This window comes from Sciurus carolinensis, chromosome 6 (assembly GCF_902686445.1).
Source record: "Sciurus carolinensis chromosome 6, mSciCar1.2, whole genome shotgun sequence".
Taxonomy (NCBI): Eukaryota; Metazoa; Chordata; class Mammalia; order Rodentia; family Sciuridae; genus Sciurus; species Sciurus carolinensis.
Genome location: NC_062218.1, coordinates 45,159,127 through 45,172,899, shown reverse-complemented (window position 1 = coordinate 45,172,899; position 13,773 = coordinate 45,159,127).

Genomic DNA, 13,773 nt, shown 5'->3' with positions numbered 1-13,773 from the left:
TCCATTCTTTGGCACTGGTCTCATAAACACCATTATCAAGACTCTGGGTAATTATTTAGATTCTAAAGATGCTAGATTTTTCACAAGAAATAAAAAGCAGATAAAACTTTTTCTAATGTGTTAGTATGAGCTATTGAAAAAGGGAAAAAAGGAAGGAATAGGTACAGAGAACAGACTAGAATGGGACGAGGCACTTTGGCCTTCATGACATCATTTCATCCTCATGAGTCTGGAAGGTTACATTATTTTTATATTCTGTGAATGAGGCTCTTGAAGCTCAAAGATGATGACCAAGATCACACAGATTATAAACGTAAAATCTCATTTCTAATAGTCTCTGAGTCCAGAGCCTCTTTCCACTGCAAGTTCATGTTTTGGCACCTGTGATGCTGTATTTGGAAAAGACATAGAAAGTGGAGAGACTCTACCCTGCTACTTTTGCTACAGATTTAAAATTACCTCAGTGTCTCCAGCAGTAACATGCAGAAGATGCTCATGGTGGGAAATTACTGCCCCAACATGCTAAGGGAAGCCAAGACACGATGGTTTTCATCCTTTGGCTGCAAAGATGGGAACATAGATGGATGACACAGGCCCAAGAAGAATGAAGAGTGGCTAGAGATCCCGTCCCTAACTGATAATAAAGCAAATCTAAGCGAACTTCCCAGGCTCCAAGCTCTAGGAATCTCTTTCCCTCAGCATTGAGCAGTTTAGTCTCTGACCAGGCCAGACCTCTGACCAGCTTCTGGCTCCCTCCTCCCACGTACAAGCCAAGAACTGGAGCTCGGCCGGCCTGTGAGTCATGGAGTCAAGCTGGGAACCGAGGCAGCCCTGGCCTTTCTGGCTGCCCCCACATGCTTGGAAGCATCCTTCGGTCTGTTTATGTGACCTTCTTTTCAATTCCATTTACTAATGCCATGTGGATATTACCTTCAAGTTACCCACAATTGAAGCTCTTGGCAAATCCAGCTCTAGAAATAAGGTATTTGTGCTAAAACGTGAGCATGGATCCTAAAAATTCCTTGTGCTGTCTTCCACCTTTCTCCTCCTCCATCCTGTTATCTAGACTCATTACTGCTAGATATGTACCTGTGTTACATACCTATGAACATATTTTATATTCACAGGTTTTTACCATTTACTTAACCCTTACCATGTGTTAGGCACTATTCTGAATTCAAACACACATACACACACTATCCAGTTTTATATGGAGATATGTATTTCCTTGCATTGCTCCTAGGCCAAGTGAGTGCTCAGCACTGTAAGGAAGCCCTTTGGCTATGAAGCATCCTCAGAGATAGTGATGTTGGAGGTGATGGAAGGATTAGGAACAGAAATGAAAGAAAATTCATGCTGTGATACTTATCAAGTAAGCAGAGCAAAGCTCCCCAAGAAGCAGTGGGGAGTAAGGGTAAAAGCATGTGCTTTCAAGTTGAAGAGAGCCAGGTTCAAATCCTAGCCCAACACTGGTCATTGGAATGATTGTTGACCAGAACCTTAACCCCTCTGAGCTTCAGAATTCTCAGCTTTTAAATGGGAACTGCAGTCTCTGTTGTAGACTGGGTTGGGATGATTAAATCCAGTAACCATTGTAGGACAGCTACGATTATCATTATAACATGCTTATTTCATACCACGTCACGAGGGGAAGCAGGTCACTACTACCCTGCACCTATGATTCTCTTCCACTTCTCCTATAGACCCTGAGGAGTATAACATAGTTCTTCTAGATCCCACGGCAAATTCCCAGCTTTCCTTTAGGGAGCCAAACTTACCCGGCCTGCAAAATTATTTGTCAGAGTCTAGAATGTGATGATACTTGAGACAGAGTAGATGGGAAGGTGGGAATCTCCTGGTGTTTCAACTCCATTCACACCGTTTTTGTTACCAGGGAACACTGTTTTCCTATCCCCACTGCCTCTCTTTCCGTATTCTTCCACTAAATGGTCTTTTAGGTGAGGTGCAGCTCTGTGGGGCAGAACCAAACAGATTTTCAGCAGGCAAGGGGATTGAGGCGCCATCTGCACTCCTTTTACTAGGCCCAAATAGTCTCCTTGATGTGGGTAGAGAGGGTCCCACAGCATCTATACCCATGGCATTGAAAGAGTCTCCTGGCAGGGGCACAAAGACCCTCAAGGAGAGGGAGGCCTTGCCAGGGTGTGCCCTGCTGCCAACCTCCATGCATGCTCTTTCAAGGCTTCCTAATTCAATGTCTCCCGAGTGGCTGTGTGACATCTGACTGGAAAATTCAAAATAAGCTTCTCCACACAACCATATGTAGCTACCAGGGACCAACACAAGCCAGTTCTCTTGGCCGGGTGGGCGTACATTAGGCGCCAGGGAGCATGTGCAAAAACAACAGTTATGCTGGCTGCAAGGACCCCGTGTGCCTTCTGTTCCCACAATATGGGAAGCTCCAGGGTTCCAGGTGGGAGAGCAAGGCTATATGTCAAAAGAGAGAGAATAACATCGGAAGCCCCGTTCCTTCATTTTCCACAACGGTGGGTTGTAACCCAAGTTCTGCTGTTCTCTGAATTGCAATAACAGAGAATCTCAAGAATAACCATATCCACAAATAAAATAAGTCCTTCAGAAGCATCCTCAAGACCATAAATAAACTTTAGGCTTATTCTACATGGAGATATAAAAATACAGAAAAAGGCTGAGAACAAACACCTCTAAAGCAAACAAACAGACAAACAAAAAATCCAGTAGGGAATGCAAGATAGTAAGAGAAGGAACATGCGGCAACGTTGCTCTTAATTATAATAAAACATGCTAGTCTTATGTTTGTTTCATTAGTTCTTTTAAGAATGAAAAATAAAAACAACTAGGTAAATACAACTGAGGATCATTCTGCCTAAGAACTGGCCTCAATGCTTCAAAAAACTCTCAAATATCATGAAAGAAAAAAGAACCATCTTTAAAGAAATACTTTAAGTTAAAAACTAAATAAATATGAGAACCAAATAAAATTAATATTTAATTCTATATTTGTACCTGATTTTTTTCAAAAAGCTATAAAGCGTATTATTGAGGCAACTGGCAGTATATGAATATAGAATGAATAATAGATCATATTCTTATTTAAACAATGTTGAATTTTCTTGTGTGATATTTATAATGTGACTTTCTAGTTGAACGACCTGGTTCTTAGGGGAAACACATTGAAATATTTAAAGATATGATGTCACAAGGACAGCAACAAACTTGCAAACTCTCAGATGATTCTGAAAAATGATAATGATGATGATAATGATGATGGTGGTGATAAGCACCTCTCCCATATTTACATAGAGTTAAGCAAATGTGTCAAACACAAAGATAGGTGGACTTTCATTGCATTTGTCTTCTATCTTTTCTTAAAATGTTTAAAATGTTTCCAAATAAAATGGGAGGGAGAGGAAAGGGTAAGTTATAGATTAAAATATATTAAACAGATATATCAAACAAATGTAATTGCTTGGGCCATATTGGAATCCTGGTTGGAAGCAAACAACTATAAAAAGGATGTTTTTAAGACAATCTGAAAATTTAGCATGGATTAGGTATTAAATCATAATAAGGAACTGTTGATTCTGTTGTTGGAATAATGGTATATTGTGGTTATAGAAAAAGCTTTTTGTCAGTTAGAGACATATTGAAATATGTACAAGTAAAACAATACATCTTTTGGGATTTGCTATTACATAAGCCAGAAAGCAAAAGAAAAATTAAAATAAAAATGAATGATATGGAGCAAAAATGATGAAGTGTTGATAATGGTTGAACCCACTTAGTGTATATATGGGGCTTCTTACACTATGAGCATCTCAACCTTTTGTCTGAAAATCTACATCATAAAATGTTGCTTAACAATGAAAAATATATGCAGAAGGGTGCTAGGGAAAAAATGATTCTTTCTGAAGAGTGGGGACAAATAATTTTAAAATTAATCATTCTTCATCACTTATAAATCGCAGCCTTTATGTTTTAATTTTAGGAGTTTAAGATTTAGTACACATGCACGCGCACACACACACACACACACATTTTAAAAACAATACTCCAAGCCATGATTGCCCAGGTTCCAACCCCAGAGGTGACCCCGTGACAAGCAGTCACTTCCCATTTGCCAGCTGATTACTTATCAGGTCATCAACAGCCTTCCGAATTCAACATATTTTAAAATTCAGTATCACTCTCTCCCTCCTCCCCAGTCCTTTCTTCTCACTCACCACCAATAATAAACAAATATCACTCCCCAAAGGGTTCCGCACAGATATTTTTACTCCTATCTTGTTACCAAAGAATTGCAGCATGGCGATGAATTATGGACGCGTTCACAGTGAGTCTGGGTTGGGCTGAGACCGGGACCTTGGACCTTAGACCTCTGCTCTAGCCCTGAGTGAACATGTCCTCTCTTGACCATCCAGAATGTAGGCAGCTCTAGTCTCTATAGTAACCAATCTGCCTAAAATAGGAATTAGGTGGGGAACAAAACATTTAAAGCCAATTGGGTCCATTCATACCCAAACAATGTCAATTTAAGGGCTGTTACCCAAATTGTTGGCTTTTTGAATGGTCTCCCACCATGTGCTCAGCTAAAGGAAAGGGGGGAGGGTAGCTGTACCAAACACTCCATCCCATACAGAATCTCGCATGCTTTTTTTTCTCTTTCCCTCTTCAAACATTTCTTTATGTCCCAGAGTCATAAGCCCTTAAAACAAACTTTTGGTGAAGGCAGTTTTATGACCACAAGACTGAGACAAAAGTGGAAGTCTAAGAATCCCGATGGTCAAAGAGAACTTCCCAAGAGGAAACGGGACTGGGTCCAAATCCCACGCAGAAACCTGGCAACTTCGTGCATTATTTTCTGGTTATAAGGTGGGGCTTTGAACAATTCTCTTGTAATCAACTTCCCTGTGGGTCTTTAGGAAGTGGAATAGTGTTTGGAACCAGAGCTACCGATGTACAACACTGGGAAGTGAAATCGTCCAGCCCCTTTTCAATGTGCACCTTCCTCCCAAGGTCACATGAGGACCCCATAAGGATGCACTTAAGATATATTGACAGAGAACACAAACATGAAAATCATTTCACTGTCATTACTATCACTACTTCTACGTGTTAGACATAACTTTTCGGTTCCGCTCGAGAAAATATCCTCTTCTTCTTCAACCCTTAGTTTGGAAATTTTTGACTTCCAAAATGTGGCTAGGCGTGGGGGGAGCTATCACTGCGCCTGTCAAGTAGTCCTGTTATTTTTTTAATTTACCCAAGTGGATGGGAAAAGACAAGCAGTGACATTCGTTTACTTTAGTTACCTTTTTTCTTCTTTCTTCTATTCAAGAAACATTTACTTAATAAGAACTCGGGGCTAGACCTGGAGTCTAGTTACTCACCAGGGTTTCAGTGTCTTCAAGCCTTTCATAGGGAAGTGCAAGGAACATGTAATCAGCTGAAGGACCGCAAGCCTTGCCAGGGTTAGCTAATCAAAATTAGGATGCTCAGCTCTATTTGAAATTGAGATAAGTGATTGTTTAGTATGAGTAAATTCCAAATATTGCATGAGACCTGTGTATAAGAAAAACTGTTCATTTTCATCTGAAATCCAAAGGTCATTGGGCATCCTGTATTGTATCTGAGCCCCCCACCTCACACAACGTGATAGCCACATCGGTGAGTATGCACAGAAAGGGCTGCGGGAACACAAAGGACAGAACAGAGAGCAGGCAAGACAAAGGAGGGCTCCACAGAGGAGCTACGGGTGCCAGGTAACGAAAGCAGCAATGAACGAACCTTCCAGTGACCTGAAGAAGAAGCCAGGTCAGAATGTCTGGGAAGTTGTGAAGAGCTTATAAATGTTGGAGCATAGGGTGCCACATGGGTAAGTGGCTTCAGATCAGCCCAGGTGGTTGGATGTCACTCCTGGGCCATGGGGAGCCCTCAGAAGATTTTACGCAGGGAGTTGACAGGCTCAGACTTGTATTGAGGAAACTCTCAAGAAGGGAATGAATTTTTGGAAGAGAAGCCTAAGATGAGCTGTTAGAAGGCTGTTACAGTAATTCAGAAGAAGTTCCTGATAAAGACTGAAACTAAACCAGTGGCTCTGGAGATAAGAGGAGAAACAAAATAGGAGAGAGGATTGCTCAGTTAGACCCGTCAGAACTGTCGGTGGGCAAGGTATTTGACCATGACAAGCATGACTCTGAGACGTAGCTTGAGAGACTGGGAGAATAATGATGCTGTCTGTGGCCATGAACAATACAACATGGGGTGTTCAAATCACCTTCAATCTAGAATCTAACAGCAGCTAAACATTCAAAGTATCTTAATTATAAATCTACTCTTCAGGGATAGTTAATTAGCAACTGGTAACTCTAATGAGAAATCAATAACCTCCAGAAGTGGTTACTTAGCATTTCAAATAGTTTGTCTAAATCTGTCCTGGAGGGTTTGTGAGTTGGCACTAGGGAGGGGTAGTGACTTAGTAGTATGGCAAGCCCCACAGCCCTTGCCTAAAGAATCTGACAAGCCCACTGACCATCCTCATCACCATCCTCAGGCCTCAGTCCCGTGGTTCCTGGATCCTCGAAGTGGGGCAGAAAGTTGGCACATTCTGTCCTCAAAATATCTTTGCATTTGTTGCTTATGAACAAATATTAATCATAGGTCTGCCAAAATTTGATCTAACCTTCACTTTCATTTCAACATGCTGTGTAGTAGTCGTTAAAAATGGTACATGGAGCCTTATCTCCACAGCTGAAGGCTCCTGTACTATTCATGAATGTCAAAAGAAAATTAACCATTGGCCAGATGATCAAGTTAACTTATGTCCTTTTAAAACAGAGGCCACTGGAAATCAACTGGTGATAGATGAAAGTGTTTCCTTTAAAATGCATGGAACTCAGCTTGCACCCTTGCCCTGTGGGTTTCAGACACAGCCAAAACATGTTGTTTACTTCACAATTCTTGTGGGGAGTCCCCTTCGAACCCTCCAGGAGCCAGATTTAATCAATGACGTGTAACTGAAGAAAGATGAACACACATAAGGACTTTCTGAAAAGTCTGGAACAACTTAAAAAATAAAGTAAAATAAACCCAAGCATCCCATCGCAACTGTTGGCTCCAAACAGAAAACTTTACTGTAAACCTTCCAGCCATTCAGACTCCACTGTTATTTTTGAAAAGACATTCCAATAACAGATGCCCCTTCAATTGGTGCATGGTTTGATAGAAAGCAGCAGACACAATTTAAAAAAAAAAAAAATAGCACTCTCAAGACATGTCAAAACAAATTAGCTGTGATGCTGAAATTATTTCCTGTTGGATTTAATGAAGTTAACAAGATAAGTAAATATGAAAAACAGCATTAGGAAGAAGGGACCAAATTCCTCCCAAACATGGAGCTTTTTCACATATTGATAAAGAACATGGAATTTCATTTGTCTATTTTTAAGTATCACGACATCCTCATTCCATGTCCATTTTTCTAAATTCCCTTTGAGATTGCATTTAAGGTGAACTATTTGTGCTCTGTGTTGGAAACAGCTTAGAAGTCTGTGATTCCAGCATGGTGGTACACTTCATGCTGTTTCCAGGTTGAAGGTAGTACTTATAACAAACTGTTAAATGATAATCGAAGGGAAAGTGGAACTCATTTAAATAACATCTGAAGAGTACGTTTACCTTTCATTTAACCAAGTTTTCTCAGTCTCAATTGGCATAAGTAACTAAGAGTTGGCAGCAAGTTAGAGATGTGGTCCCTCCCCCCTGTAACTTGCAACCTAAAAATAAACCACTTCAAAGACAGTTTTACTACCATTCCTGATTGTTCTCCCTTAGCTTATGTATAAAATGCCTTAAAGACTTAGGAAGACACACAGAACTTGAAGTCAGACTGGTTTCTAGTCCCCACGCTTATTACTATTACCTAATCATTTTATCTCTCTAGTCCTTAGTTTCCCATATGGAAAGATGAGGCGTGGAATCTTTGTTGATATATATCATTTATTGAGCATTTAATAAGTGCTAGGCTCTCTACAGAGATGTTACACACATCATCTAACCGATGCTGACAGTAACCTGGGAAAGCATTTTTATCTTTGTTTTATAGATGTCAAGTTTAGGCACAGAGAATTAAATAACTTTCCAAAGGTCACTCCATAAGCAAGCACTAAGCCAACATTCAAATCCAGATCCAGTCAAGTCCAAACATCACAACCTGCTCTTAATCACACTGCTTCCCACTAAGAGATGCCTCTTCTGGGGTCCCTTCTAGATCAAGTTTTCCAAGCTCCCATGATTGTTTTGGAGTAACTGATATTTGCCAGGATGAAGAAATACCATTAGTGAGAAGGTGTCTGATCAGCAAATGGACAGAAATACAGAACAAAGAGTAGCAGGAAGAAAACTGCATTCTGGTTTTGTACATAAAGAATTTGACACTCTGGCAGAACTATCTGATGGGCACTTGGAAATTTAGACTAGAACAAGGCACAAAAGTCAAAGCTGAAGATAAAGAACTAAATCCCTGGCAAGAAAGTAATGGTTAAAACTATGCATCTGAAAGAGCATGCCACAGGAGAAAGTGTGGAAGGAGATAAGTGAGAGAGTTGAGGGCAGATCCTTCCGGTCAACTGCACATCAGTGCGGGAGTCAGAGGACATGTCGGGGTGCTTAAGTCGGCTTTTTGACTGCTGTGACTACAAGATCTGGACAGAACAATTTTAGGGAAGAAAAGTTTATTTGAGGGCTCACGATTTCAGAGGTCTTAGTCCGAGAAGGCTGGTTCCATTCCTCCCGGCTCAAGGTGAAGCAGACTATCCTGGTGGAAGAGTGTGGCAGAGGGAAGCAGCTCACATGGCAATCAGAAAGCAGAGAGAAGGAGATCTCCACTGGCCAGAAACAAATATATACCCCAAAGTCACGCCCCAAGCCCCACCTCCTCTGGCCATACCCGAACTGCCTTCAGTTAGCACTCAGTTAATCCTATCAGGTGATAAATTCACTGATTGTGTTAAGGTTCTCATAACCCAATCATTTCATCTCTGAAACGTCTTCAATTGTCTCACACATGAGCTTTTGGAGGACATCTCACATCCAAACCATAATAGGGGGTGAGGAGGAGAATCTCAAGAAGGTACTTCTTTTCTTTTTGTTTTTTCATATTTTTTAGTTTTCAATGGACCTTTATTTTATTTTATTATTTTATTTTATTTTATTTATTTATTTATTTTTTATTTATATGTGGTAATAAGGATCGAATCCAGGGCCTCACACATGCCAGGCAAGCACTCTACTAAGCCACAACCCCAGGCCTAGAGGGAGGTACTTCTGAAGCAAAGTGATGAAGAGATCTGAAGAGGGAGTGGCCCTCAATGCCAGCATCTCCTTTCTGAAGAAGAGATCAAGAAGAGACAAGAGGCCACAGGAATGGACCATTGGGAGTCACTGGCAAGCCTCAGTGGGCAGGTACAGTATGCTGGGAAGCAGAACCTTAGCACAGTGAGAAGCGGGACTGGGAAATGTAATCTGGAGGCAGTGGGTGTGTCCAGGAATCTGGGGTCATTGGACATGAAAAATAGAGGGTCTGAAGGGAAGAAAAGTCAAGAAAAGGCTATTTTTTGGATGGGATAGGTTGGGCATGATTTTAGACTGCAAGGAAGGGGCCACAAGGAGGAGGGAATAATTGAGAGGATAAAGTCCTGTGGTTCATTGAGGAGGCCAGCGTTCAGGGTGCAAATGGAGGGTTAGTCTTGAAGTGCAACTCCCCATAAACATCAGCCTTCAATCATCTTGAATCATCCCACCTCAGGTTGGCCTCCTGAGGCCCATGACCCACAAGACTTTGTTTCTGGTCTCCATCAAGAGCAATAACATGCATTGGTTTTCAGAATTGGAAGTAACTTTAAATATCAAAATTCCCAATTTTGCAGTTAAAAGTGGGGCCCAGAGTGCTAAACTTACCTGGAGTTACAAGACTTGTCAATGAGAGAGCCACTTTTACAAGTCTGGATACATTAACTCGGAGACCAGAAATTTTTCCTTCATATCACAGTACTTCCATATGTGCAAAAACTCTCTTCTCAAGTAACTAAGGAATAATTAATAGTTATTAATAATTAATAATAATACCTTTGTGAGGTATATAGAAGAAAAGCTGGTTGTCATACACATGTGTGATTAATATTGCTTAACAATGCTTAACAACCTCACAGAAACGAGCTTGTGTTTTACTTCACTATTCCTGCCTAAGGCAGGTAAGAAGTTTTTTCAATGCAAAATACAATCAGTGCAAAAATTATTATACTAAATCAATGCCAGACAAGCTAATTCAATGCAAGACCAACTGGATGATTAGCCCTGCAATCCCTGGATTTCCTTAACCCCAGGGAGTCTAATAACCTTTGGTCACCCACCCACATGCACGGTGACCCTCTGGGTTTCCTCGTCACCTGGAGCTTCCTCCCATGGAACTCTGACCTCCCCCATCCTACATCCTTATCCCACCATGTCCACTCTTCCACCTCATGGAGACCACAAGTCCCTGATCCCCAGTCCTTTCCTAATCATTGCCCTGCTCCTGTCTGACCTTCACAGTTGAACCCAAGTTCCCTTCTCTCAAATTCCTGTTTCCTTACCTCACAGACCTTTCATTATACCTGCCCAGCAAAACCTCAAGGCTGATCAGCACCACTGTAACCTGCCTTCTCTGCTCTTAACTCTGGCCACTAAGACCCCCACATCACCATGGCGTCCAGTGTAGGCTGCCCACCAGTCTTTTGATTTGTCCAGCATGAACTTTACTCTTTCCCAGCCCCAGCTCAGTCTTCACAGGCCCTCAGAGCTTCTGGCCTCCCAATGCACCAAGAAAAATCAAGTTAGTCAGGAAGGATCTGCTTCAACTTCCTGCCTCCTTCTATATAAATATATTCAATCCTCACTTATCTTTCTTTTCCTTTTCCCTCGTTTGTAAGGTTGAAATCTCCCTGTTCTTGTTTAGAATGAACCTTTGTGCTAAAGTACACTTCTTTCCACGTCTCTCTGCTACACTCTGAGCCTCTCCCTCCCTCTGGGCTGCTTCCCCTGGCTGGTGATTATCAGAGAGCTTTTAGGCCTGAAACACCCACCCCTTGACCATATGCTTCTCAGCTTCTGTCAATTCCCTTTCCTCTCCTTCTTACCGAAACCACTCAAAGCCGTAGCCTACATTCATCACTTCTTCTCAGGGCCTTTCCCTCCACTCACACCAATATGGCTTCAGCCATCCTTTTTGGATCATGAATTATCTCCACCTGCCAACCTGACACACGCTTCGCTCTTCTTATTTTACCAACCCCTCTGCTTTATCCACATTGATGATGACTGGCTCCTCCTCAAAACTCCTCTGAGTCCTGTGGTCAATGCTTCATGATTCTTTTCCTAACTTCAATTTATTTATCCATTTAAAACTGACACACATTTATTGACGCCCGATATGTACCAGGAATTTCAGGTATCTGGAGGTGAGGCTAGCAGACTTGATTCCTTTCCCTCCAGAGTGTACTGCCCAACTGGAGCAGCGACAGTGAACAGGTAAGAATATGAACACGTGACTGATTCTTGATATTCAGGCAGCCTTGTCCTCTAGAGTCACTGCAAATGTTGACTTAACAAATAGGAGACCACTGTTTCTAGGGGAAGATAGGGACAGGTTCCAGGGGGTCTCCGATCACAACATTGTCATCGGCCAATCAACACATGACCTTGTTCTATATGTTTCTGTTTAAAGACAACTCATTTATACATGTCTTAAAAGTGATTGATTATATGCAGTTTTTCTTTATTTAAAAAAAAAAACACCAGCTGAGAATAGTTCAATATTTTCCTGATCCTGGGTGACAGAATTCCTCCCAGATCAGAGTCTCCCTGTTCAGTGAAATAATTTCCTGAGTTGCTTTCTCATCTTGCCCCAGTATCCAGGTCTGTCTGTCTCTCTCTCTCTCTCTCTCTCTCTCTCCAATCCTCCCCAAACACACACACCACACACACGCACAGTTAGCATCTTTCAACTCAGGTCACATTATCAGAACTTGTGTCTCATGATCATCCTACAAACCATCTTGACCCATTTATTTTTGCTTCTTCAACTATAATGTATGGAAAGCTATGATTACATTTCAACCTGACACATCAGATTTTCCTGAGAACGAAGACGGAATGTGTTAGCCGGGGCGGATGCGACGATGACTGCAGAGTCAGCGAGGAGCAGAGTGTAGAGATGAGCGTGGGCTGCAGGCAGGCAGACCCAGGGTACCGTGTGCTGCCACTTGCCAGTGACACCTCAGTTTGGGCACTCGGCTTCTCTGAGCTTTGATTTGTTCATCCGTAAAATGGAAGCAGCATCTCAGAAGAGGATTAAATGCCTATTGCATGTAAATTCCTTGACACACAGACAGGGCAGAGTTAGTGTAATTTTTGCCCCTCTAGACTTATTTCAGGACGATGGCCTCGTCCACTTGCCCAGGGTCACTTGCTGGGCCTACTGGAGTATGAACTGGCATTAACAGCATCTTATGGCACTCCCGGGGGCAGGAGGGGGGGATTCCCAAGACAGACAGTGAGAGACTTGGAGGAGAGGCAAGGATCTTGGGAAGGGAAGAAGGAAGGGGGGTGAGTGAGACGGGCATCAGCTCTGTGGAGAGGGGAGAGGAAACAATGGCAGGGCGCTGTGCCGGGGAAGGAAGGGCAGGAGGAAAAGAAGGCAGAAGAGCTAGGAGGCAGTCAGTCTAAGCAGAGCGAGCAAATGGACCAGAGAGGACGCCATCCCCTGCTCCCAGAGGAGTCAAGTGTGCCCTCAGCCAGACACAGCTCACAGGGGCTGAGGCTGCAGGGGAGGCCCAGGTAGCCCAGGTCTGAGGCCGAGAAGAAGGAGCTGCTGTCCAGCTGCTAATGGAGAGATGGGCAAGAGAACGCCTGGGGACATGGGAAGGCCCACTGGGGCCCGGCCATCGTGTGCGTCTAAATTTCAACTCATTTGAATATCAGCACTCGAATTTAAGTAAAAACAGAACTGCCTCCTGCAGCAGACCCCTGTCCCTGAGGTCGGCCCTCTGCAGGACTCCCAGCCTGGGAAGCGGGGACCCCTCGTTCCGCATAAGGTGCCACTCCATGACAGAGAGGGCCCCACAATCCTCCCCCTACCTCCCCTCTTCTTTAGGTTTATGAAGGGAGAAACGGGGTCCTCATGTCAGATCTTCCAAGGGAAAACCGCCTCCTCTCCCCTTCCTCCGCACTCCAGGACAGCAGAGTCTGACCCTCAGAATTACATTCCTGCCTCTCACTCTGTTTTATTTCCATTAATCCCCCACCCTCCCTTCCCCATTTTACCAAATTCTTCTTCTGGATGAGTCAGGGATTAAAAATGCTTGGCATCCTTGCTGAATAAATAGCATCTGTCCACAGCGACACTGGTCAGTGGCAAACTGCCCTTGCTCTGTGACAAGAAGGCCTGAGCACCCAATATGCAAGTCTGCCCAGGACTCTGGTCCCACTGGGCAAGCTCCTGTGACTGCAGGCCTTGCTGGTGACCTGTTCCAGCTAGCTAGGCTGACTGGACAGGAGGGAAGGGGTGAAGGAGGGAAGCAGAGCGGGAGGGAGGGAAACGATCTCCTATTTGATCCTACCTGTGCTGTCCATGGTGGTCAGTCCCATTGCACAGAGTCAGAGAAGCTCAGTCCCTTGCCAGTCTTGCAGATGCTAAGACAAGCTAGAACCTGACGGTCCTACACTGAGTGGGAGCCCGTT